Source organism: Arvicanthis niloticus, chromosome 5 (assembly GCF_011762505.2).
Source record: "Arvicanthis niloticus isolate mArvNil1 chromosome 5, mArvNil1.pat.X, whole genome shotgun sequence".
NCBI classification, from domain to species: domain Eukaryota; kingdom Metazoa; phylum Chordata; class Mammalia; order Rodentia; family Muridae; genus Arvicanthis; species Arvicanthis niloticus.
In genome coordinates this window covers 107421461-107445429 of record NC_047662.1, presented here as the reverse complement: position 1 = coordinate 107445429, position 23969 = coordinate 107421461, and the positions used below count along the sequence as shown (strand labels likewise).

The 23969-nt window shown below is 38.6% G+C and overlaps 1 protein-coding gene across 5 annotated transcripts in view; it reads right to left on the bottom strand.

The window, feature by feature from the left end:
- Nucleotides 1-23969, bottom strand: part of Lingo2 (leucine rich repeat and Ig domain containing 2) — a 1212628-nt gene that overhangs the window by 32415 nt on the left and 1156244 nt on the right. The window contains exon 2 of one of the 5 annotated variants that reach the window (XM_076935175.1): nt 19835-19910. The exons of the other annotated variants lie outside the window; for them this stretch is intronic. The gene's annotated coding sequence lies outside the window, so the exon portion shown is untranslated. The remainder of the gene's footprint in view (nt 1-19834; nt 19911-23969) is intronic. 5 annotated transcript variants of the gene reach the window in all.

Genomic DNA, 23969 nt, shown 5'->3' with positions numbered 1-23969 from the left:
GAGCTGTGAACAGTTTCATAGCAAAGTCCTTGCCTAGCAAGCTGGGCTCCGAAAAGCAGTCAAGGAAGGAAGTTTAACTAAAGCCAATAAACATACACTGGGTAATGTCTATGTGCAAGACAGAGAGCTATGGACATAGTACAGTGAAAATGTAATTCATGTTCTCAAACAGCTTACGGTCATTAGGAAAGCTCTGATGACAAGTTAATGATGTTGAATGGTTTTCCTAAATTTAAATCAATCATAACTGTAAACAAGGATACAATTTGTTACAGTGTTAAATATACCAAATTATTGCAAAACTGATGTACATCCTATAAAAATCACTATATTTATTATTATTCTATTTAATAGAATTAAAAACATGAGAGGTTTATGGGGAAAGTTCAGGTTCTTCTAAATAAAAAAGAAGGAACGGATCTAGGTCTCATGGCTAATATAATTAAGGAACACTATTTATGCATCCACAACTGGAAAGGGTGCAGTATATGAGAGTTACCAGATTGTAGATCAGTGTATATTTACTCTATCAATTCTTTTTCTAGAGTCAGGCATGAGGAATGAAGAGTGTAAATTCAGCTTTTCAGGGAATGAGGTAGGATGGTGATTTTAAGGCTTATCTGGGCTGCATAGTAAGACACTGTCTTAAAACAATAAGAAAATTATAAAAGAAGTGTTTTTAGTGACCATAGATTTCATCACATACTTTTAAATATGTATATATAAACATATACACACATATATATGCATATACACACATACCATGTTTTAATTCAATTAATTGGCCACATTGGCAGGTTAGGATAGAAGGATAGAAGGTAAATTTGTGTTTTGGTTGCTATTTCTATTTTCTCTGTTAATGTTCTCCAAGTTCATCTCTCTCTCAAGGCTCTTTTCCATGTGTTTTCTTATACGCATGGCTTATTAGTTCTACCATAGCCTTACATTCTATAAGTTGGTGTCTTTGTGTCTTCTTAGAATAATAGTTCTGCACAGTGACACCCCTAACTTTAAGTACAGAGTAGTCAGTTGGAATGCTTCCAAAAGACGTATTCATGGGTTTCGGTTAGCTGATCTGCTCAGACACTTCCTATTCCATCATTTATTTGAGTTCCAAAGGAAGAAAGAAAGAGCAGACTTTGTTCTTGTGCTTAACAAGAATGTACACAGGATTAGCAGCAATTGGCTTCCAACATAACAAAAATCATATCACGGTTCCCAACACCAGATGCTTTCTGCTTATGTTATGAGTTTTGTCTAATGTATGTCATCTCTACTGGTTACTACATAGTTTTACATAAACTCAGTTAAATAAGAAATACTATAAAAATTTTAATTCAGAATGGAAAAATTGGAATTTACAGAAATTAACTTACAGTTTATCTAAAGCTTATCTTTCAAGGCTTTAAAATTGATAGTTGGTCTTTGGAAAAAAATTAAAATCTAAAGAAGTGTGAAAAGTCTGCCATTTTCCTCATTACACCCAGAAGATTAACAGTAAACTTTAAAAGGGATGATTATGTCTTCTTTGATTTTTACCAAGTTAAATACTTTGTACCTAAAAACCAGAATACCATACAGCACTCACTTTACACCATGGGAAACACCTTGAAGATGTAAGTGGCTCGTATACCCATTATATATCTTCCTAGATATGGGTGAAAACATGAAGACAGAATGGGTGCTTCTGAGAAGTCAAATATTTAACAAGTGGTAGAATGGAGACTTCCCCTCATGCTTTCTGCTTTCTCATCTGTTAGGAGCTGCAGTGAGCATGACAGCATTCGCCATTACAAGATGGCGCAGGCATCCTGTGTTCCCACAAGTAAACAACTAACTGCGCAGGTGCAAAAGGCAAAAGCACGTCAAAGTCACTGACCATCCCCGGGGCGTAATATGGGGTGATGAGTGAACAGCCAATCAGAAGTGAACACGCCACTCTAGGGTACATATAGCAGTGCCTTTCCCAGGCTTTGGGTCTTTCCGCTTCTGCTGATACAAGAATAAAGCCTCGCTGTAGTAACCACCTGAACACTGCCTCACATGTCTCTTTCGCGGGCGAAGGGGACTCGAAAAGGGGCGCAGAACAATTTGGTGCTGAAACCTGGGAAGTTCAAGGCGTCGCAGGAGACCCCCCCAAGATTTGGGGCGGGTTAAAAGACTACAGGATCGAGGTACGTCTCTGAGAGGTATGTTTGGGGTGGAAGCCTTGGTTGTGAGCGGATTTTCACTCATTGTGGCCACTGCACTAGTTGGCCTCTTGTTTGCGTTGCTTTTGCTTTTAGCTTATTTGTGTTGTGAGGATCCAGCTCGCAGCACAGCTATTAGGGCAAGTCAAGAGGTTTCAAGAGAGGTCCACTCCAGGCTATCAGAAACAGAGCATGTTAGCCCGCATCAGGCCAAGGGGCCTGGAAAGGAGAAGCAGCAAAAAAGCCTGGGCAACAGAGGCAGGCCAAGGAGCCTGGTCATAGAAAAGAATACTCAAAAGGAACAGGGGCCACTGCAGGGCCTGTTAAGGTTAAGGACCCTTCACCGGCTAGTGGAGAGAGAGTGGAGGTCAAAAGGACCCCCCTATATCCCATTAAGGAGCTTGCCTCCATAGACCTTGGCAGCTCCGAGGAGGAGAGCCTAGAGGAGGAAGTAACCACCTGTGCAAAGAATAGCTGTTCTGGGATAAGACTAAGAAAGACCTCGAATCCCTCGGCCCCGCCCTTGCCTCCAGCCTATGTCCTGGGCAGTTCCTCTAATTCATTTCTCAGCCCAGGAGATCGGAGACAGCTACAGCTTGCATCCCATCTTACAATTTGCCTTAACTCAAGCTATCATATTTCCACATATTGTGTCTCAGGAGCCACTCCCAGATGGAATGGTAGTTTATACGGATGGGTCTAAAACAGGAGTGGGTGCCTATGTGGTTAATGATAAGGTTACATCCAAACAATACCATGAAACTTCACCTCAAATTGTGGAATGCTTAGTGGTGTCAGAGGTTCTGGAAATCTTTCCAGGTCCCTTAAATATTGTTTCAGATTCCTTCTATGTGGTTAATGCAGTGAAAGCATTAGAAGTTGCTGGGTGAATTAAGACATCTAGCAGACTTGTAGAAGTTTTTCAAAAGATTCAGCTTACCCTGGCTAAGGGAAGATTCCCTGTCTTTATAACTCATATTAGGGCTCACTCAGGCTTACGAGGACCTATGTCCCGTGGAAATGACCTGGCGGATCGAGCCACAAAGTTGATTGCAATTGCCCTTTCGCCAAAATTGGATTTGGCTAAAGCCTTTAATAAAAGGTTTCATGTGACAGCTGAGACACTACGATGTCAATTTAACATTACTAGAAAGGAGGCTAGAGATATCGTGACTCTATGCCAAAACTTCTGTCAATTTCTACCTGTTCCCCATACCGGAATTAACCCTCGGGGAATTAGGCCATTACAGATCTGACAAATGGATGTTACCCACATCCCATCCTTTGGCAAATTACTATATTTGCATGTCTCCATTGATACCTGTTCTGGAATTATGTTCGCGTCTCCATTGACTGGAGAAAAGGTGCCCCATGTTATTCAACATTGTCTCGAGGCTTGGAGTGCCTGGGGAAAGCCTAAAATCCTTAAAACTGACAATGGACCAGCCTACACCTCAAAAATTTCAACAATTTTGTCGCCAAATGGAGGTGACACACCTGACAGGTCTTCCTTACAACCCTCAGGGACAGGGTATCATCGAGCATGCTCATCTTAACCTTAAAACTTATTTGATAAAACAAAAAGGAGAAGTTGAGGAAGCTTTGCCTATGGTGCCATGAGCTACTGTTTCTCTGGTACTTTTTACTCTCAACTTTTTGAATTTGGACAGTCATGGCAATACAGCGGCTGATTGCCATTGCCTGGAACCAACTAGGTCAAAAGAAATGATAAAACGGAACGATGTTTTGACTGGTCAATGGAAAGGCCTGGATCCTATTTTAATAAGATCCAGGGGAATGGTTTGTGTTTTTCCACAGGAAGAAGACAACCCATTTTGGCTGCCAGAGCGACTGACACGGCGACTCGCGGTTCCTGAAAATGACCCCCCCCCCCCCCAAGGATTCATCTGCAGACGCTCTCAGTTCTCATTTGGACTCTCCTAAATTGAGTTTCTAGCATATATAGTGAATTTAGATGGCTATCCTATCTGCTTTTCCAAAACCTATGCCCTTGCCTTCTTAAAAGGCGCCGCTTCTGCTAAACAGAATTTCTCTTATACCCTTAACTGTAATGCCTCTCTCCAGTTTGTGTGTATCCTCCATTTCTTTTCATCTTATCCAACAACTTCTTAAATACTTGTACCAATGTAACTTGCTTTATGTCCCAGTGCTGGTCTGCTCTTGTCTATAAGCAGGCCCTAATAGCCAGTATACCACTATGGATCCCTATCCCCGTTCAGACGTCTGGGACCTTGACCTTATTTCGACAGAAGAGAGATTTTGATATAACTGCAGCCATTGTCACTGCTATTGCCATCTCTGTGGCTGCAGCTGTGACAGCCGGTATGGCCTTGGCTGATCAGGTTACAGCAGCTATTGTTGTTAATCAAATTTCAGAAAAGACCTCTGAGGCTTTGACCACTCTAAAGAAAGTGGATGCATACTTGGCATCAGGCATCCTGTTGGTCAATCAGAGAGTTGATTTGCTCCAAGCCCATGTGGAGCAGCTCACCGATGTGGTTCAAATGAGCTGCATATCAGCAACCCCACATCTATGTATTACACCTCTGAGATTTGTGAATGATGCATTTGTTCAAAGCCATAATCTTTCTGCTTATTTACGACGGAGTTGGTCTGGGGAGCTGGACCAGATGCAGCAGCAATTGCAGATCTGGACCTTGAGCCTTGATGGAACACGAGTGGACCCTGTTACCCCTGGCGATTTTACTTCTTGGCTTACCTCTGCCTTTTTTTTCTTTCTTAAAGGGTGGGGATAGGCCTGTTTGGTGCAGCCCTATGTTGTGGATTAGTGTTCATGTTATGGTTGGTCTGTAAGCTCAGAGCCCAACAAAAACGTGACAAGGCCGCTATCACCCAAGCACTCGCAGCCTTGGAGCAAGGATCTCCCCCTGAAATTTGGCTATTTATGCTAAGAAAGTAACTGATGACTGAGACCCTCAGTCGATGCACCCCAAGGGTTCAGCCCATTGCACTGGGTCGATGAGAGGTCTAAGTCCAGCCAGCCCTTGCCTGAATAACTGTGGTACCTGAATATTTAGAGGTGTTTGCGAGTGGGTACTCGACAGGGAATGTTCCACGAGTGTGGATAGATTTCCCGAAAGTATGCCTGATTGCACAAAGGTTTGATGCCAAAAACCTCCTCTCCTGGTGGCGCCCCAGGGCGGAGGCTCCCTTTCCTCGTTAAAAGGCATTGAGATGGGTATGGGTAGTATTACTCATTGCACAATGACAAGAGAAGAAACCCATTACAATATCTCATTTTGCACAGGGGATCAGGCCTCTGCTTTCCTTCACTGAGTTGGTGCTGCGCTTGATAGGCAATAGGCTGTTCCATCTTAATAATATTGATAGGGGGAGATGTTAGGAGCTGCAGTGAGCATGACAGCATTCGCCGTTACAAGATGGCACGGGCATCTTCTGCTCCCACAAGTAAACAACTAACTGCGCAGGTGCAAAAGGCAAAAGCACGCCAAAGTCACTGCCCATCCCAGGGCGTAATATGGGGTGATGAGTGAACAGCCAATCAGAAGTGAACACGCCACTCTAGGGTACATATAGCAGTGCCTTTCTCAGGCTTTGGGTCTTTCTGCTTCTGCTGATACAAGAATAAAGCCTTGGTAGAGTAACTACCTGAACACTGCCTCACGTGTCTCTTTCGTGGGCGAAGGGGACTCGAAAAGGGGCGCAGAACACTCATCTTTCTACCATTTCCATCTCATCCCTCAAAACCTCTCCCTTTTTGATCCAGTTTCTTTCATTTCATTGGTTGGAATGAATTGCTATAGACAGGGAGATAACCAGTATTCTTTTTGGATATGTTATTCCTAAGTAGTTAACAGGAAAGTCAGATTTAGATCGATGTCTTGATTTATTTCTTTAGGTTGAAAATATACATATGACTGAGTTTAATTTATAATGTGTATGTTTGAAGATCAGTATATTACACACATAATAAATGAAAGAAAACAAATACGTATACTTTCAAGTTTATTTAATTTGGGTAAACATTTCTTAGATCATGGGGATTTAGATTATCTTGAATATTATGTTTACCTTCATTCAATGTATATACTAATTATCCCCATCTGGATAAATTATCTTTAAAGAAAAATCAATAAATAGCTCAGCAAACATATATATGTTTTTTAATTAAAATGAAGGTGAAAACCAGATACAGTATGAAAGAGCTCAGAGACAGCACAAAGAACTTACACAGAAATGAATCCTGGCAATTTAGCACCACTTCAGAGGAAACTGTCTTTGGAGGATGTAACTCAGCCACATTACAAGTATAACTCATGGGTTGTTTATATGAAATCTTCACTTGAGTATTTAAAACCAGGTGAGTATTCAAAAACTAGTTTTAGTTACAAAAAGAGAAAAAACTTTATTTTAAGCAGGCCTGTTAGTACCTAATTATCTGACTAGAGGAAAAAAGTATAGTGTTACCCAACAAATTCTGGCACAAATCACAGGGTTCATAAAATTTCAAAATAATAATAATGAAAACCTGGCATGGCTACCTGATATGCTTTTTCTTTTCTTTTCTTTTCTTTTCTTTTCTTTTCTTTTCTTTTCTTTTCTTTTCTTCAATAACTTGCAAGAGTTGGAATAGTTCTCATTGCCAATTTACAAGTGGGAAAGCTGGGTGGCTGGGTTATATTTATTTTACAAGATCATATGACAATAAGCCATAGAAATAGGACTAAACCCTGGGATCGTTACTATTCCCATCTCTTAACAGAACATGTAGTTGAGTATTAGGATATCGGAGTAACCAGCTGAAGGCAGCTTAAGTTAAAGGGAGAGCTACAGCTCCAAACAGCTTACAGGGTTTTGTTTTTTATTAACTTACCCAAATTTTCTCTACCTTTGAAAAACATACAGATCTGCCATAGCAGATATATGTGTCAATTAGATAGACATCATTTATTCTCAACTTTCCGAAGGTGTGACCAATTAATACAGTTTCTCATGTTGTGATGACCTCAATCATAAAATTATCTAATTGCTACTTCATAACTATAAATTTACTACTGTTAGGAGTCATAATGCAAATATCTATATTTTCCTATCATCTTAGGTGATCCTATGAAAGGATTGTTTGACTTCCAAAATGGTCACAAACCCACAGGTTGAGAACCACTAGTTCACATCATAATTGATCAGTTTTAACTTCATTAAAGTCTCTTAATACGGTATTAGTATCATGTTTGTGGCATAAAAACATTCAAGATGTGAAGGCGTTATATTTATATCTCCTCTGCTGAGCTACGTCTCCTATGAGTACAGCTACTGAAGGTTATGGCACACAGACTGTGACACTATTCATTAAAATGATGAGCCAAAGGAGAAAATGTGGCCATCATACTGAGGCAGATAGCTTTTTCCTCTGACAGTCAGAGGCTGTTGTTTTTGTTGGGAACTTGGGAGCAGTACAGGTAATCTTGTTCTAGATATTGCTTTTAAAACCATTTGATGCTTTCAACATAAATGTGAACAAAATTATATTTGACTTGAATCGAACTAGTTTTTAGTAAAAAAAAAAAAAATGAGATGAGGCATGAAGTTTAGGACTGGAATTCAGTAGATTCTGTTATTTGGTGGGTGGGTGGGTGAATTATCTTTATAGCTGAAAGACTGTTAACAGAAGGGGGTTCACATTTTAATGAAGGGTAATCAACACTGACTCCTGTGTCATTTTTTTTCCTTTGGAAGGAATAATGTTCAATGAATTCTCTTAATTATTGCCCTGGATGGTCAATCCTTTTAACTCTAATGTGAGAATTTTTTTTTATACCAGACTTCTTTTTGTATCCATAATAGTATGGTTGACTGAATTCATAGTCAAGACAGAGTGAGCAGCTGATTGCCATAACATAATGATATTTCACAGATACAAAATGGAACCACGAAAAGGGACAGCATAGAAAGGGAGCAGGATACTTGGGGACTGTCAAATGTAAGTCTAATTTCTGTTTCTTTAGCTAATTGTTACTTGTTAATTAAGAATGAGTGGAACCATATAACGTTGTTCTCTATGAGATACGGCTGCTTTCTCTATCTCCCAAATATTTGATAGAAAAGTGTGTTTGAGTGCAGCAAGCAGCTTAGATAGAGAGGCATTAGCAAAACTTCTTTCCTTCCCTTTTCACTGAAACTAGCAAAATCACATTTATGTTCTGTAACTATGCTCTGAAATGGTATTTTTTTATGGAAGTTATGCAAAATGCCAGACTTTTTCTTCCTCACCTTTCCCCTTGTCTTCCCTCTGTAACTCTTGAGTTTCATCTTGTTTCCTTATTCTTTGCTGTTCCTGTTCTCCTTACCGCTAATCTTTTTTTCTTAATTCAGAGAAAATTGCCAAAGTATTATAAAACACATAAACTCCACATGAAAATAAAATTAGAGAGACTTAGAAATATAAAAACAATTAGGTATTTAATTAGGTACAAGACAGGTTTGTTTGTATTTTCTCACTATGTCTTTTACTAATGTATCACTCAAGGAATATGCAAAGTCCAAATGAGCCCCCCCTCCCCTACTCCCCTTGGAGGATGAAGCTCTTTGCAGAACAATTACAGGTATGACAGTCTTCAAAACTATTTCTTGAAACCAAATAAAAATACTGGATAATTCCCATTACTGTAAGATGTTTATGGAATCTTTAAAACCCTCCCTGTGACTTCCATATTAGGTCATAAAATTGAATCAGGTCATACATGGAATGGAATATAATAGATAAAAAAGGCTGAAGAGACACAAAATGAGAACATCTTCCTTTGTCTCGTTTCAGGCTGCGTTGAGGACATCTGAGGATATATTGTATGGGTTCATCATTGGGTACTTCTTAGCATCAGCAGCTGGGTCCAGTAATTTAAAGCTGATTACTGTCTAAAGGAGTGAAAATGGCTGTTAATTAGATAAAATTGTTTGAGAAGAGTAGCAATATTTTAGAAACCTGGGATATAAGAATATATTTTCTGAAATGTTTAAAGAACAGCAATGTCCTGTCCGTGTTCTAGCCCTCCTGTCCCTGCCCTAAAAGCCCCCTCACAACCTATATGGCTGAACCAGCCACTGCTCCTCAGTAAAGGACCTGAACAATTTCTACAGCAGTTAAAGCCTGCGGTTTGGCTTTGGCACACCATCACCACCAGCAGCTATCCAGAGTCTATAGTAAGGCCAATTTAAAGAATAATTTCTCTGTCTTTTTTTCACAGCTCTTTGTCTCTAGATATTTTGTAGAGACCAGCTGGTGGCTCACGGGAAGTCTAATGCTTGTTTTTTCTCTACCCAGGATGGTCCTCACTGATTCCTCTAGATTAGTATCTCATTTTGATAAGTGCCCACAGAAAGCACTATGATGGTTAATTTTCTGTCAGCTTACCTTTCTTGTAGGATGTCAAGTTTGTAAAACTGTTTCTGGCTTTTTCTGTGAGGTTGGCATTTAATTCACAGACTGAGTCAAGCAAGTCCACTCTCCAGTGTGGACAGGAATCAATCAGTTGGTGGAGAGCAGCAAGACAAAGGCTGAGAGTGATTACATTGTCCTTGTTCAGAGGTGACTATATTCTGCTCTTGGATGTTCTGGTTCTTAAGTATCAAGACTGAGACTAAATTATATCACTGGCTTTCCTTGGCCTCCATCATGTGGCTATTAGTGAATGAGATAGCCCAGTCTTCCAAATCATCTTAGCCAACTCTGACAAAATTAAAATAAAAAACTCAATATCCCTTTCTACAATATTTCTATAAACTATCATTATTACTTCCCTGGAGAAGCCTGAGTAATATCATACCTTGCAGCATTGCCTGGGCTTGCCTGAAATAGTATGTATATTAGTATAGCAGGGAATTATCTTGGAAGAAGCAAATGAGGAAAGTGTGGTTCATGAGACCTAAGGAAAATACTGTGAAGAGGCACTTTTGCTTCAGGAGATGAATAGACTACTCTTCTCATTGGAGCATAGATTAGAAACTCTGGCTGATGACAGGGGCTGTAAGGGCAGACCTTTAAAAAATTTAAGGGCTGAAATGCATCAGCAGGAAGGATGCAGAGGAACCTATTTGGTCAGTATGGAGACTACATGGGTGAAGTGGGAGCACACAGTCAGCAAAGCTTAATCTTTAGGCTTGCAGATGTGTTCCTCAGCACTGTTCCTATCGTGCTAGTCAGTCTTCTAAATCTTATTAGTGTTTATTATAAAGAACCAAAATAGTGTTGACCATTTACATGTGTAACTAACAGCATATATAATATAAATATGATATATTTATATATAGCTTATAATATTTTATATGTGATATATAGGTACAATCAGATTACAGGGCCATGGAATGAATATTTATATGTATATGTATGTACATATAAATATTCATTCCATATATATATCTCAGTATCAGATTACAGGTCCATGAAATAGGTAAAATGCACTGAAATAACTTTCTTTTTTTGCTACTTAAGTTCTACTTACAATTATAAATGGACTCCTGAGCAAGTAAAAATGCCCTTACATAAAAAAGTCAGTGATGAATTCTGGTTTTGAACATGGTCAATCATTTTCTCACATCCCTGTACTAGGTGATGTTGGTTCAAAAAATGACTTTTCATAATTGCTTTGGGAATATACAGCTAGAAACTATGACAGTATGGCTGAAAGAATAAAGGTCATATGCTATAATAGGGGGTACCCAGTGGGGAGTTTGACCCCAGTTGCAGTCCTCAGTGATATCTGGGAATTCTCCACTCCTCTTGGGACTGGGGAATATAGTTTCAGCAAATGGTCTTTTACTTGTCTTACTAAAAATAACAACAGGCCTTTATAGAAAGCTCTCTGGTAGCTTTTTAGTACTGAGTGTTGGGGTAGTTGAGAATAATGATATAAATCTAGAAAAGGGGTAAGGGATACTTCTGAGTCAGAAATGCCTGCGGGTCCTGGCAGCTTGTGAGGTCCTTTGAAGAACCTTTAAAAGTCTATGCCATGCTCTGTTCATCACTTCCTGGACCCATGAGCTTTTAATCAGTCACTATAGTATTGAGAGTCCTCAAAAAAATGACCCCATTCATTTTTCAACACTGTGCTCAAATAACTAGCTAGGACAATAATTGGCTGAAGGAAATTAAAGTAATAAAAATAGGTAAAGAAGAAATCAAATTACCCCTATTTGTGGTGACACAATATAATACACATGAGTTCCCAAAATATCTGTCAAAAACCTTCAAGAAATATAAGCAGTTTCAAAAAAATAACAGTGTACAGAATCAATAGACAAAAATTAGTAACTGTTCTGTATACTAATAACAAACACACAGAGAAAGAGGTCATGGATGTATTTCAATTAGCAAGAGTATCGAAGAAAATTAATTTTTTAGGTGTAAACCTAACCAAGGATATAAAAGACCACTGCAAGGTGGTCTGGGGGTTGGGGAAATGGTTGAAAAGGACACTAGACAATGTAAAGACATCACATGCTCTCATGGATTGATAGAATCAATATCACAAAGGTAACCATTCTACCAAAATCAATCCACAGATAAATGCAATTATAATCAAAGTCCCCATCTTGTTCATCACAAAGATTAAAAAATAAAACTAGTATAAAATTCACATGAAACTATAAAGACCCTATATTGCCAAAATAACCCAGAGTAAAAAGAGCATCATTGGAGAAATTACCTTTCCAGACTTGAGAATATACCACAGAGCCATAATAATAAGAACAGTATGGCTAGCACAAAAATATACATGCTGACCAACAGACAGATTAGAAGATTCAAACATGAATACATATGACTTCTGATATTTGACAAAGATGCCAAAAACATACTCCACAGAAAAGATGTCCAGCGAAAAGTAGGTGCTCACTGATAGGAAAATGAAATCATAGCCATAACTATCACCTTCACAAAAAAATGAATTCCAAATGGATCAAAGATCTAAACACGAGATCAACACCCCAAGTCACCATATCCGGCCCACAGCTCTGTGGAGGCCTCCTTTTCTACCAGAGGCCAGACCAGCACACAGATACCCCAGAAGACACACCAGCACACAGAACCCCAGAGGATCCACAGCTAAACCAGAAGCTACTCCGGCTGCCAGAACTTCAGCCTCCAACTCAGATAGACACCCTTTATTGAACCATAGGCCACTCCAGGCAGAAGACCAGAGAAGAAATAGAAACCAAGGAACAAAACACCCACCTAACAAAAACAACTCAAAAATTGACATCTAGATCTATAATAACGCCAAACACAGATCCCTAGAGGCCAGCATAAGAACTAAATCAACAGGAGCCAGTGTAATATGTTACCATCAGATCTCTGCCATCCTAGTACAGCAAATTCTGAATATTCCAACTCTTCTGAAGCACTAGAAAACCCAACTTTAAAGTGATAAAATACGTTCTTAAAGAGGAAATGCATAAGCCCCTTAAAGAAATCAAAGAAAGCTAAGAAAAACCGAAACAGGTGAAGGAAATGAATAAAATTCTTCAAGACCTGAAAATAGAAATAGAAGCAATAAAGAACACAGAAACTGAGGGAATTCTGGAAGTGGAAAATCTAGGTAAACAAACACAAACCATAGACACAAGCATCAGAATACAAGAGATGAACAAGAGAGTCTCAGGCATTGATGACATGATAGAAGAAATAGATACACCAATCAAAGAAAATGTTAAATCAAAAAAAATTTCTGACACAAAACATTAAGAAAATTTGGAACACCAGAAAAAAAAAAAAAACAAAGAATATTGAGCATGGGACCACAATGGGGAATTTAGGGCAAGGACTGTAGGAGCTGAAGGGGTTTACAACCTCATAGGAAGAACAACAATATCAACCATCCAGAACCCCCCAGAGCTTCCAGGGACTAAATCACCAACGAAAGAGTACACAGGGTGTATGCACGGCTCCAGCTGGATATGTAGCAGAGGATTGCCTTATCTGGCACTACTGGGAGGGTAGCCGCTTGGTCTTGTGGAGGCTTGATGACCCAGGATAGGGGAATACTAGGCTGCTGAGGCAGGAGGGGGTGGACAGGTGGAAGAGCACCCTCATAGAGGCAAGGGGGAGGGAGGAGAGAGTATAGGGTCTTGTAAGGGGAAACTGGGATGGGGGATAACATTTGAAATGTAAATAAAATAACCAATAAAAAAAGAATAATGGGAATAAAAACAGAAGAATCCCAGCTCAAAGGCCAGAAAATATTTTTAACAAAATGATAGGAGGAAAATTTCCCAACCTTAACAATGATATATCTGTAAAGGTACAGGAATCTTAAAGAGCACCGAATAGATTAGACCAGGAAAGAATGTCCCCTTGCCACATAAAAACTAAGACATTAAACACACAGAGTAAGTAAAGAATATTAAAAGTAGCTAAGGAAAATCCAAGGAATATATAAAGGCAGACTTATTAAAATTAGCATTTTAACAAACGATGCTGATTTAACTGGATGTCAGCATGTAGAACAATGCAAACAGATCTATCAGCCTACACAAAACTCAAGGCCAAGTAGATCAAAGCCCTCAAGGTAAAACCAGATACACTGAGCCTGATAGAAGAGATAGAAGGGAATATCCTTTAACACATTGACACAGGAGACAAACTCATGAACAGAACACCAATAGCACAGGCTCTACAATCAACAATAAATGGGACCTCATGAAACTTAAAATCTTCATTAAGGCAAAGGACACAACCAATAGGACAAAATGGTAATCTACAGAAGGAGAAAAGATTTTGACCTACTCCACATTTGAGAGAGGGCTAATCTCCCAAAATTACAAAACACTCAAGAAACAAGACAAACCAACATAAACATTAAGAAACCTAATAATCTGATTTAAAATGGGGTATAGATATAAACAGAATTTTCAAGAGGGGAGTCTCAAATGACTGAGAAACACTTAAAGAGTTGTTCAACATCCTTAATCATCACAAAAATGCAAATCAAAACAACTCTGAGATTCCATCTTACTTCTATCAGAATTGCTAAGATCAAAAACACAAGTGACATCTCATGCTGGTGAGGATCTGGAGTAAGGAGAACACTCCTCTATTGCTGGTGGGATGGTAAATTTATACAGCCACTTTGGAAATTAATATGGCAGTTTCTCAGAATATTGTGACTGCAGGACCCAGTAAATACTCAAGTGAGGGAGCCTACACTTGACACTGTCTGGAGGGCTGAGAATCAGAGTCTGGATAGTCCAGAGACCTAGGATAGAGCCAAGCTGGTCCAGAAAGAAAAAGTCAACGCAGTACTCTGTTATACTCATAGACTGAAGCCTACAAAAAATTGTCATTAGAGAGGCTTCATGAAGTGACTGATGGGAACAGTTATAGAGACCTAAAATTAAATATTGGGCAAAGCATCTGGAATCCGGTGGAAGAGGGGTGGGGAAGAGGATTGTAGGATACAGAGAAGTCAAGGACACCACAAGAAAGCAGCCAAGAGAATCAACTAACCAGGGTTCATAGGATCTCACAGAGACTGAACCAACAACCAGGGAGCCTGTATATGTCTGACCTAAGGTCCTTTGCATATATGTTATGGTTGTATAGCTTGGTATTCTTGTGGGATTCCTGACAGTGGAGGTGGGGGCTATCTCTGACTCAGCTGCTTCTGGTACGTTTTTCCTCCTACTGGGCTGCCTAATTCAACATTAATATGAGTGAATGAGCCTAGTCTTATTATAACTTGATTTGCCGTGTATGGTTGATTTCTCTGAGAGGTCAGGAGGTATGGATCTGGGGTAGAAGGGAGGTAGGGGAAGGGACTGGGAGGAAAAGACGGAGAGGGAGCTGCAGTGGGGTGTAACATATGAGAGACGAGTAAAAAAAGAAAAGAAAAAAAAAGAAACCTAAACATGAAACCTAAACCACTTGAAATTGCTAGAAGAAAACATGAAAGACACTCAACGTTATCTACATATAGGAAAGGACGTCCTGAATAGGACTCCATCTTCCCTGGACATAAAGAAAACAGTTAGCAATTGGACCTGATAAAACTAAAAAGCTTCGGCACCACTAAATAAACTGACAGTTGCATGAAGGGGAAATCCATGAATACAGAGTCTTTGTCAGTTATACAGATAACAGAGGATTAATATCCAGAATATACAACAAACTCAAAAGACAAAGAGTCATGAATCTAAATGATCAACTCAACCACAGAGAAATATAGCTTATATCTTTTTAAATAAATTTCTATCTTCAACAGATGAACACCATTACAGAAAACCATCAAAATGCAGGGTTAGAGGGATTGTAGACTTCTTAGACCCACTTGATACAGCTACAATACAAATTCTATACCCATGAGTCAGGGAATATTGTGGAAGAGACTAATACCTGAAAGAGTTTAAGACCCAGAGGACCAGTACATCTTCTGTGAAGATTATGTCTTCTACAATGGCAATGTAGTTTCACACATGATACACCAACAATATGGCTGCCTAAACAAGACCTGAAGAAATACAACATAATAACATAGAAGGGAGAATTTTACAGGGCTCCATCCTCAGACAGAGAGCTACAGGCAACCAAGAAATGCTGAGGGGGAGAAAAAGCCTTCCCCAGTAATGAGCTCCTAATTGGTTATTTGGTACCAAATGATAATCCCTGTAATCTGGTATTGGCAGTGTGTTTGTGTGTGGTTGTTTGCGTGTGTGTGTGTTTGTGTGTGTGTGTGTATGCATGCATGTATGTATACAATCATGTATATATGAAAGAAGTGGACATGAATTTGAAAGGATTGAAGGGTATAAAGAGGGTAAGGGGAATATAGAGGGGAAATAATATAGTTATAGTTTAATTAAAAATAGTTCCAAGGACAAAAGCAGTATTCCTTTAGACTGTTAAATGGAAGCTTTGACTATTAATACTTGGAAACACAAGGAGTAGGGAGTAATTAAATGTTATTCACAGCATTTTCAATTAAAAAAATTAAAGCTGTTTTAATCATTAGAGTGAAAGCTTTCTTACACAAAGAGTCATAAAGGAAAACATAAGAATAACTTCAACCTAACTGGTGAATTCAAAGCCAATTTATTCTAGAAAAGTCAGATATTATGTTTGACATTAGGAAACATTTGCTGCAAGGGTCAAACATGAAAAGTCACGTAGACTAAGCGAACTTACCAAACCTTTGGCTGTGAACACACTCCAGGTTTTTCATTCTGTTGCCAGAGAAGTTATTAGAAACCTAGACTTCTGATTTGCAATGAGAGACCACCAGAGAACATGGTGCTGTGTTTTCCTTGAATGTATTTAGCTCTGAGAAATGATGGCTTAAGAATTTATTGGCAAGGGGTAACAGAAATTCTATAATTTACATTTTTTTTGGTTACCGAAAAATGATTAAAGGTAAGAAGTCATTACTGTAATTATCATTTTATTCAATGTGCCAGTTTAATAATGTACTATTTAAAATATGTAACATCTAATAAGTCCGTGCTATGGAGAATGTATTTAATTATTTGGGGAGTCAGTTCCTACTGAAGTAATGGAAGGCTAGTAAAAAATTAATGTTGAGCACTTGAAAGAGTATAAGAATGTCCCATTAAATATGATTTGTTAGAATTTTCATGATTTAATTCTGATACTACTACCATAGCCAAATTTTACCTGCATTTATATCAACATATTTACAAAACTTGTGTAAAATTAACCATTGAGCCTTCCAAAACTGGTACAAGAAAGGTTTAGTAGACACAGTAACTGGACTTAACTACTATTGTTCAGCTAAGCTGAACTGCCTTGTAAGTATGCATGCATATATCAAAAGACAATTAATACTCTAATCCTTAATCAGAGAAACCTTCTTCACAGTCAACAGTGATGAATGCCATGACTCATGGATGTCCAGGTGCTTCAAGTAAGTGACTTTTGTGGTGTCAGTAATGCACAAGACATTAATACTACTTCACTAAGGTTTAGGAAACATTACTGAAGAAAGAGTGGAAAGAATTTAGATCTGGAAGATAGGAAAAAGGTCTGTTGAATGTTATATTCTAGGCATGCCACAGACATTACAGAATGACAGACTCAAAGCAGCTGCAGTTTTCTGTGTAGTATTGGCCATCATAAATCAGTCAGCCATAGATAGAGGAATGCCTTATGAAACACTATTCCTTTCTCCTGAACTATTATTTAATGATAAATTATCTTCACCTATTGATCTATGTGTTTGTCCATCAGTCTCAAAAGCCTTATTCCAAACTCATCATTACACAGTCGTCCCTGTTTTAACTACACACACACACACACACAAATCCATAAATATGCTAAATATATGAATATAAAAGAAGTCTACAGGGAGGAGAATTGGAGTAGTGAAAGAAGTAAAAGTAGTGAAAGAAAGATGGGAGAGAGAATAATTATATACATCATGAAATTGTCAAATTTAGTTAACATTTCGTGAGAAAAAATTAAAAATAAATACATTGTAATGTTGGAAATTTACAATTAGGTTTAAGATACTGGTATACCTCATTTTACAATTGTTACTGAAGGGCTGGGAGAGAGGTATGCATTTATCAAATATGAGAAACATCAAGATAGTGACTGTAATATGATTCCATAGTGATTATCTACTTTCTGACACTTTAAGCTGCACAGCTATTGATGTTCCAAAATATCGTCATAAGAAATAAACAAGAAGGGGAAACACCATGATGTCTGCTTTCAATACAGCAAAATAAAAAGACACAATGAAGAAGTCAGGGAGAAGACAGCCATGTCATCTCTTTCTCGACTCTTAGCATTCTAGCATGGGGCAAACATTTGCTTGAGGGTGGGAGAGAAAATGTAGTACAGTTTTCCCTGGGAATCAAGAACCAGACCTGCCACAGGGAAAACTAGTGACTAATGTGCACCAATTTTCAAGAATGATAGAACTATGGATGGATAGAGATCTTATTCAAATAAATTATAAGTAGTTCTTAAACCTGGAAGATACAAATACCCAAGGACTTTCTTACCAGTCAAGTATAACCCATCCAAGTGTACATCAAGATGTCTGATATCTGAACTGTCAAAGGTAAAAAGAAGAAGATTCTCAGGATTCAAGAGAAAAGACAGAAAGTTGTCCCTGTTAGACTGGCAGTGTGCTTCTCAGCAGTGCTCTTGCAAGGCCAGGGTTGTCAGTGCTGAATGGAAAATAGCTGTCAACTGAAAGCCAACATTCTTTAGAAATGAAGGTGAATTAGAAACATCCCTAGACACAATCACCAGATAGAGCCTACAAGAGTTGCCATGGGAAGTTTTATAACTAGAAGGAGACATTCATGAACTTATAAAACCCACAGTTAAGCTACAAACAAATTTAGAATATCAAATTGTATAAGACATGTGCACGAACTATTCCTATCAATAAAATAATCTAAAAGTCGCCACAGTGATATTTTGAGAGGCAACTTAGGGAATGTCGAATAGGATATCAAAAAATTTTAAATTAAGAGAGGAATAAATTGAAGTGTTGAGGTTTTTACTGCTTTTGAAATTGTTTTTTCTTGTTGTTATCATTTCAAAATAGCTTGCCAATAACAAAAGATATTTTCACAAGCCTCATAGCAATCATAAAGCATTTAGAATAAATCAAAGAAAAATAAGTAAAGAACCAAAAGACACTGTTAGTGTAATGGTTTGTCCACATAAGAATATTACAAGAAAGAGAGAAAAAATAAATGAATAGAAATTCAAAGAAGGGTCTAGCTAGAAATAACTTAATAAAAGGAAAAGTTAGTTAATAAAATTCCACATGTCTTCAGGATTAAAATTATTTATAAATTTGTAATAAAAGCATATACCTTAAAATAATAATTCAGCAACTAGCATCATTATGTTGAGAATGCATCTATGCTGCCATGCTATTGCAGCATGATTTACCATAGCCAAAAAATAAACAACCAGTGTCCATCAAGTTATGGATTAAGAAAATTGTTGACCCATGGAGGATGACATCTTGTCAACTCCTATAACATAGATGAAATAGAATACTATTAGGTTGAGATAATACACATGTAGAAAGACAATACTCCAAAAACCTCATTTATGTGGAAACTAATGAGTTAATTTCTCAGGTGTTAAGAATAGAATGGTGTTATCAGAATTGGGAGATATTAAATAAAAATAAAGGGAAGTTGATCATTAGAAACTACATTGCATTCAGATAGAAGATAAATTCTAATGCACTATCACAAATATATTAGGGTGAGTAGATATTAAATAATATACTATATATCTTAAAAACCTAGAAATATGTTGTAATTTTAATATGATAAATTTTGGGGATCTTTTAAAATTGATTTAAATATTATATAATATCTATGCATTTAAATATGATGTTAATTTTGTATATATGTACTTAGTATATATATATTCATTATATCTTTTTATATATTGGTTTCTTATGTAAATTATAAGAATTGATGAAAAATGGGGTGGAAATTTTCTCAAACCCATCCAGGAGAAGGCTAACGAATAATAGTGATTGACATGCATCAAAATGACAACATTTCTCTGTTTAAAACGCACTAATCTGTGTTTGTGTGTTATACCTTTCACATTTGAGTGAAGCTAACAGTGTGAAAGCAAGTATGTTTTTGCCTACCTGTGGAGGAGTGGAAGTCTATCCAGACTGATGTTGAAGCATATGCGAATTATAGGTTGGTTCTATTCCTTATCACCTGTGTGTATAAAACACTGAATTATTTAACCAACTTCTCTTAATTTTTCCACTGTACAGTGGGATAAAAATACCTCATAGAATTATTACAGTACATCTACAATGCTTACAGTAATGCTTGCCTCCCAGTTAAAATCCATGTAGATATTTCTAAGGCAACTTATAATATACTGAGGAAGACAATGAAATTAAGCCCTAAGAATAGAACGTAAGAATATTGACTCATTTCCAGTCTGGGCCAGAGCACTGAGCAGATCTTGGGTGGCACCTCTGCCCCCAACATCCAAGAACCCAGAGGAAGCGGGGATCCCAGGCACTCGAACTCAGGCAGTATCTTAGGTAAGCAGACAACAGGGCCCTCCCTAAACAGGGAGTAACTGGGAACCAAAAGGACCCAGGAAGTCACTCCCGGCCTGGAACACTGGTTCCTTCCAGTCTGGGCCAGAGCACTGAGCAGATCTTGCTGACAGCTCTGTCCCCAACCTTCAAGAATCCAGAGGAAGCAGGGATCCCAGGAGCTCTAACTTGGACAGTGTCTTAGAAACTAGTTCTCAGATCTGAGGCCTGGATCAGACCTCTGCCAGGTCTGCTGTTGTGTGGACCCCGGATTCCACCTGAGACATACTGGAAGGTCCACTCAATCCAGAGCCACAGAAGAACAAATGAACTTAGAGCTTCAGACAACATATCCTGAGATATTCTAAAGGAGACACTGCACCCAGAACAGCAGACATCTAGCTGGACTACTACCTTGGAGGCACCATATTCTGAGGCATCCTAGAGGTACCACTGTAATCAGTGCAGCTGGAAAAGATCACAGAGACATCTGGACCCCTAGGAGATCAGACACAAACTAGATAACTAGAAAGACAGGCTTCAGTCAGAGACAGCAAGTACAGGCAGCACTAGAGTTAACCAGATGGCAAAAGGCAAGAGCAAGAATGTAAGCAACAGAAACCAAAATTACATGGCATCATCAGAACCCAGCTCTCCCATCAGAGCAAGCCCTGAACACCCCATCACACCAGAAAAGCAGGAATCAGAATTAAAATCACTTCTCATGATGATGATAGAGGGCTTTAAGAAAGACATAAATAACACTCTCAAAGAACTTAAGGAGAGCACTGGTAGACAGATAGAAACCCTTAAAGAGGAAACACAAAAATCCCTTAAGGGATTGCAAGAAAATGCAACCAAAAGGGAAAAGGAATTAAACAGAACCATACAGGATCTAAAAATGGAAGTAGAAACAATAAAGAAATCACAAAGGGACAATACCCTGGAGATAGAAAACCTAAAAATATCAGGAGTCATAGACACAAGTATCACCAACAGAATACAAGAGATAGAAGAGAGAATCTCATGTGCAGAAGATACCATGGAAAACATTGACACAACTGTCAAAGAAAATGCAAAATACAAAAAGCTACTAACCCAAAATATACAAGAAATCCAAGACACAATGAGAAAGCCAAACCTAAGGATAATAGGTATAGATGAGGGGGAAGATTCCCAACTAAAAGGACGAGTAAATATCCTCAACAAAATTATAGAGGAAAACTTCCCTAACCTAAAGAAAGAGATGTCCTTAAATATACAAGAAGCTTACAGAACTCCAAATAGTTTAGACCAGAAAAGAAATACTTCCCGCCATATAATAGTCAAAACATCAAATGTACAAAACAAAGAAAAAATACTAAAAGCAGTAAGGGAAAAAGGCAAAGTAACATATAAAGGCAGACCTATAAGAATTACACCAGACTTCTCACCAGAGACCATAAAAGCCAGAAAATCCTGGACCGATATCATACAGACCCTAAGAGAACACAAATGCCAGCCCAGACTACTATACTCAGCAAAACTGTCAATCATTATTGATGGAGAAACCAACATATTCCATGACAAATCCAAATTTACACAGTATCTCAACACAAATCCAGCACTTCAAAGAATAATTGGTGGAAAACTCCAACACAAGGAGGGAAACTACAACCTAGAAAAAGCAAGAAAGTAATCTTCCAAAACCCCCAAAAGAAGATAGTTACACAAACATATCTCCACGGATGTTAGCCCAAAAGCTTGGATTATCAAAGACTCAACCCACAGACCACATGAAGCTCATGAAGAAGGAAGACCAAGAGGGGATGCCTCAGTTCTACTTAGAACGAGAAACATAAATGCTCAAGGGAGCAAATAGGGAAACAAAACATGGAACAGAAACTGAAGGAGGGGCCATCAGGAGACCATTCCACCTGGGTATTCACCCCATGTACAGCCACCTAATCTAAACATTGTTGTGGATGGCTGGAAGTGCATAATGTGAGGAAAATGATATAGCTGTCTCCTTAGAGGTCAGCCAAAGACTCACACACTCAGAGGACAATGGTCACAATTAACCACTGATATGATCAGGGGTTTCCCGATGGAGAACTTAGTGAGAGGACTGAAGGAGCAGAAAGGGTTATTGACCCCAGGTGGAAAGCAACAATACCAAACAACCAGAGCCCCCCAGGGTCTAAACCACCAGCCTGGGAACACATAGGGAGGGACCCAAGACTCCAGAGGTATATGTAGGGGAGGATGGCCTTGTCGGACATAGGTGGGAGAGGAGTTTCTTGGTCCCATAAAAAAAAAAATGAACACACAGTGGGGGGAGGGGAATGTGAGGTCGGGCAGGGGATAGTGAGGGGGGGTAGGTGCGGTCACTGCCTCATAGAAGCATGAGGAGGGGGATGGGATAGGAGGTTTCTGGGTGGTGGGAGGAAGTAGGCTAAGGGGATAAAATCTGAAAAGTAAATACTACAACTAATTCTAACAAGTGGGAAAAAAAAGTCTTCAGAACCAACATCTTTAAAAAAAATGTCAGCCCCCTCGGGGTGGGAAAATTTTTTTTTTTCTCTTGATACTAAAACTTGTTCTGAAAATTGTATATTGCAGAATACACAGCCTTGGTGTATCTACTCATCAAGCATACTGAGGAGACCTGCCCAAACCTCTGATGTCCTGGAATTCCATCTGGATTCAGTGAAGACACAGCATCAGAGGCTTATCAACTTACTCTTCCCCCCACCCCTCTTCTAAAATCTCAACGCCCTTAATCAGCTTGAAGAAGTTAAAGAAGAGTCAGCACCCCTATTCCCTGAGCTTGGGGACTAATGTGGTTAATAATGGTCTGTCTTTCTAGGGACAAGTAGTGGTTTTGTTGGAACAGGGGGGATTAGCTAGGACTTATTGCATAGCCATAACCTATTGGTAGAAATCTGTATAATTAATATCAAGATGAAGTTATAATTTCTTAAATGGTACAGAATTTACTTTGATCTCAAATTTAAGGTTTTCATTGGTACGAGCCTCTTATTAATATAAAAATGAGATGAATATTGATACGCTCATGGGCATTGTGCCTGTATAAAACATTTAGGAATACAATGCCTAGACCCAGCCCTTTTTAACTTTTTAAACTGATTTGGGATGGTTAACCTATGAGTTAAGGGACTATAGCAAATTCATGGCTTTGAGTTTATTGTTAGGGTGTTTTCCATATTTTATTTAGAAATAGCTGATTGGAGTGAACAGACAACAGTCCAGGTTACCTTACATCGATAGTTGGTTTTCAAAACATCAGAAATCCATAGAACTGACGCTACAAATATTTATATATTAATGTTCATATTGATTAGAGACCTGTGTGCTCCTGACAGCTTCCTGTCATGGATTCTAAGAAGAAATTGAGCATCCTTGGAGTTACTCCAGTTGTGTGGTAACAGCCACTAGGCAAGAATTGCCTCTCTCCATCTACAGACAAATTACTGTCCAGAAAAGGACACACATGCAGAATAGTCGACTGATTATATCTGCCTAGACAGAGTAATCAGTCCTTAATAATCCTGCATCACCAAGGTCTGTCAGATGATTCTGGGCCAGAAGGCTGAAGATTTGATACTCCAACGTTCGGCTTTTCAGGTGTTCAGAGGTCTCTATAAATTGGCTAAGTTTTAGAAGCTATGCTTTGTGCTTCCCACAATTATAGCTAACTCAGTCATTCTAGATTTCTGACGGG